The following is a 4498-nucleotide window of genomic DNA, read 5'->3' on the forward strand; positions in this document are numbered from 1 at the left end:
GGGGGGGGGGGTGACAAGTAAAAGAAAAATATATTATCAATACGCTCGACAACACGGTAATCAAGCAGCCTTGTCTTGTCTTGTTAGCCGTTGGACTGCGACACTAGCTAGCCGTTGAGCTAACCGTTGAGCTAACCGTTGAGCTAACCGTTGAGCTAACCGTCTACAATCAAGCGGCTCTTCATCGTCTGGCAGCCGGAGCAGCCAAAAGGTAAGCTTCTGTTTCAGTCTTTAATTATCAAGCTAGCCCGGTTAGCTTGTAAGCTATCTGCTTGCGATGAAATGTAGCTAACTGCCCGGTCAATGTAACGTAAAACAAGCTAAGGGCTACGTGAAACATGCTAACTAAGTAGCCGTTGGGAGCTAACGGTGCCAGAGGCGCAGCAGCGTGTTAAAGACCCTCAGCACAGCTCTTGTTTCCAGTCACTGACACAAGACAGATACTTCAAACATGAGGCTATAACACAGCCATATCACCTAAATATTACATTTATTATAAGCCATATTTCCCAATTATACTTGCGTTTTCGCGGTGAGCTGCAACATATGTTTTTTTTTGTTTTGTTTTTTTAACCAGCTCAGCTCAGGTAGGTGAAACGAAACATCTGCTATTATCTTTTTTAGTAATTGATAACACACATACACACACACACACACACACATGCAGAGAGAGAGAGATAGATAGAGGGAGGCTGCACTCCTCCACAGCATGTACACTGCTGAAATGCTTTGTTCTGCTTTGCAGTGCTGCAAATTTGAGCAGCATGATGTTTTTGTTTTTAATGGGTGCAGGAGTAGGCTATTTTGCAATCAAAATGTTATTTGCATGATTTTTAACGTTGAAAATCAAATCCCAGGAAAGAAAATTCCGCGTGTTTTTAGGCTACAAAAGCTGATTTGACACCATGGATGCTTTTACACAACAGTTGCTTTATTATGCATGGGTTGTTGTAGTATTGCATTGTGTTTTATGAGGAAGCCAGAGCCAGTTTTTTCCCCTTTTTGGACATGACTTACTGACTGTATCATGGGTACAATTACATGTTGTCTTGGCTGGAAGCCAGGCTGGGGTAGTTATTTTGGCTCAGTGTTCATATGGAAAGGCAGAGAAGTCTTGAATGAAGATGGTGGTTAAAAAGACGGACAGCTACGGTCTGAGCCTGCTGATGTTTGAAACATCCAGATGTTTTGGGGGTTTCTGTAGGATGTGGGTCCTGTGCACCTTGTTGATCTGTGACTATATTAGGGCTGCTCTATTATGGAAAACATCCTAATCACGATTATTTTGGCCAAATCCGGATTATTTAACACAAAGACTGGCTTTTGGAGAGATGTTGCATTTATTGAACTTAAAAAACAGTGAAACAAATCAACAGTGAAGACACCTTGAACTGCTATATTTCCCTTAATACTTTTCATTTTTGGACTTATTGGATTCCCCTTCAGAACACAAGACAAAATAAGCGTTTTACTTACAAAATGTAATGTGTAAAATAATCTTTTTTCTCACCCAACTTTACTTCAAAGACTGTGAGGTAGTTTCTGAATTTCCCACCTGGGCTTAATCAACAATTTTACCCTTTTATCTTTACTTTTATTTAATTAATATTAATCTGAAAGCAGTCAAATAAATGTAATGCAGTAAAATATCCACTATTTCCCTCTGAGATGTAGTGGAGTAGAAGTATAAAGTAGCAGAAAATGCCTGGAAATACTTAAGTAAAGTACAAGTACCTTGAATATGGACTAAACTAAATGTACAAAGTTACTTTCCCCAAGAACAACAACAACATATAAAAGGCCTTTCAGACCTTTTTAATTTATCTTTTCTTCACAGCGTCTGAGGCCCTATTTTAACGACCTAAGCGCATGGCGTGAAGCGCCCGGGGCAGGTGTGTTTAGGGCGTGGAAGAATCCACTTTTGCTAGTTTCAACGGCAGAAAAAAAGGGTCAGTGTGCCAGGCAAATGCTTCTTAATGGGTTGTACTTAGTGTCTTTAGTAATCAGAGGTGTGTTTTGGGCGGTAACGTGCAATCAACCAATCAGAGTGTCATCTCCCATTCCCTTAAAAAGCCAGGCGCGTTGGTCCCTTGGTGCGTTGCTATGAAGATGTCGCATTTTTCTGAGCAGGAAGGAGATTTTCAGGAGAAGAAAATCAAATGCCTGTGCATGAAGTGGAAGTGTGCGAGCAGATCATATCATAATAGTACTTTTCATGTGTACGTGTGCTACATTTTATTGTTATTTTAACAGCGCGCACTGTTAACATAACAATAAAATGCTGCGCCATTGACTTTAGACCAGGTTTTTGTTGGTCAGTTGATCATTTCCCACTGCCCTTACGCTCATGTTGTCCTTGGGTCAAATTGACCCGTTTTCATATAATTTCTTTTTTTTTTTTGTCAGTCACACAAAATGGGCCGTCAAAATAAGACAACATTAAAAATATCAAAAACCTTTGGGGGGGGGGGGACACCAAAAACGTCACAAAAAAAAGCACCAACAACGTTGAAAAAGTAACAAAAATGTTGGAAAAAGCGATTAATAATGTTGAAAAAAAGGGACCATTATTGACCAGCGACAACAAGGGTTAGATAGTATACCCCCAGATGCCCTGAAACACCCTCCTGTAACACCCAGAATGCACCTGACACACCTCCCTTGTAGACCAGCACGCCCAGAATGTGCACCTGAACACACCTCCTGTAAGAAGACCACACAGCCCAGAATGCACCTGAACACACCTCCCTGTAAGACAGCACCGCCCAGAATGCACCTAACACACCTCCCTGTAAGACCAGCACGCCCAGAATGCACTTGAACCCAACTCCTTGTAAGACCAGCACGCCCAGAATGCACCTGAACACACCTCCCTGTAAGACCAGCACCCGCCCAGAATGCACCTGAACACACCTCCCTGTAAGACCAGCACACGCCCAGAATACACCTGAACACACCCCTCCCTGTAAGACCAGCACCCCAGAATGCACCTGAACACACCCCCTGTAAACCAGCACGCCCGATGCACCTGAACACACCTCCCTGTAAGACCAGCACGCCCAGATGCACCTGAACACACCTCCTGTAAGACCAGCACGCCCAGAATAACACTGAACACACCTCCCTGTAAGACCAGCAGCCCAGAATGCCCTGAACGCCCCTCCTTAAGACCAGCACGCCCAAATGCACCTGAACACACCACCTCCCTGTAAGACCCGCACGCCCAGATGCACCTAACACACCTCCCTGTAAACCCAGCACGCCCAGAGATGCTCCTGAACAACACCTCTGTAAGACCAGCACGCCCAGAATGGCCTCCTGAACACACCTCCCTGTATAACCAGCACGCCCAGAATGCACCTGAACACACCTCCCTGTAATACCAGCACGCCCCCTGGGCGCACAGATGGGTGCAGGTACATTTGTTATTTAAATGACGTGGGCGGTCTTGAAATAGCAAAGACACAGGGCTTTGCACCGCGCTGCACCGGGTGCAAGATAGTGCCCCGTGTGTCTTTTTGTTTGTCGTAGACGGTCTTTTCATTCCCCGGAGTAGTAATATCTTTTCATTGTTGCAAGCTGACACCTTGCTCTCATGACGACTGCTGCTCCGCTGTATTTAAGAGGCTTTTAATTGGTAATCTCTCAGATGCCATCAAGACTTTATTAGAGCTTTATTAAAGGCAGGTGCACCGCAGGATCACCCAGTAAGGCTTGGGTATTGTGCCGTATGTTTTCATCCAGCAGTCGAGTTATCCGACATTGACCTTCTTCGCTGTAGTAGAGGCGTAGGTATTACCTGTAAAGCCCTTAAAGGTATAATATGTTTGATTTTTATACACTTTTATACAACGGTTGTGTAATAAATTGTCTCTTCATGAAAGTTATGATCTTCAAATTATTAAAAACATCCTAATTTTACCCTCCAGTCATCGTCCATGACCTCCCAGTTACTCAAGTATAGGCGGTGTTAGAGGAAGTATCCAGCTTTACTTAAGTAAAAGGACTAATCCTACACTATAAAATACTTTATTACAAGTAAAGTATGTGCACTACCGGACAAAAGTGTGAGGTCACTTAGAAACTTCCATGTTATCTTCAAATTATTAAAAACATCCTAATTTTACCCTCCAGTCACCGTCCATGCCCTCCCAGTTACTCAAGTATAGGCGGTGTTAGAGGAAGTATCCAGCTTTACTTAAAAGGACTAATCCTACACTATAAAATACTTTATTACAAGTAAAGTATGTGCACTACTGGTCAAAAGTTTGGGGTCACTTAGCAACTTCCATTGCACTCCATTATAGACAGAATACCAGCTGAGATCATTGTTATTTTAACCAGGGCCGTAATCAGATTACATTATGTGCTTACATAATTGCAAAAGGCTTCTCCAGTTAGTTTTTTAAAATGATATCAGATCAGTGAACAGGATGAACCTTTGGAGCGTTGGATGAATGGCTGCTGATAATGGGCAACGTAGATATTGCATTAAAGA

The 4498-nt window shown here is 43.0% G+C and overlaps 1 protein-coding gene across 1 annotated transcript in view; it reads left to right on the forward strand.

Annotated features, from left to right (window-relative positions):
* Nucleotides 1-171: 171 nt before the first annotated feature.
* Nucleotides 172-4498, forward strand: part of zmiz2 (zinc finger, MIZ-type containing 2) — a 45505-nt gene continuing 41178 nt past the window's right edge. Inside the window, exon 1 of the mRNA XM_032511139.1 lies at nt 172-211. The gene's annotated coding sequence lies outside the window, so the exon portion shown is untranslated. The remainder of the gene's footprint in view (nt 212-4498) is intronic.

Source organism: Etheostoma spectabile, unplaced genomic scaffold (genome assembly GCF_008692095.1).
Source record: "Etheostoma spectabile isolate EspeVRDwgs_2016 unplaced genomic scaffold, UIUC_Espe_1.0 scaffold325, whole genome shotgun sequence".
Taxonomy (NCBI): domain Eukaryota; kingdom Metazoa; phylum Chordata; class Actinopteri; order Perciformes; family Percidae; genus Etheostoma; species Etheostoma spectabile.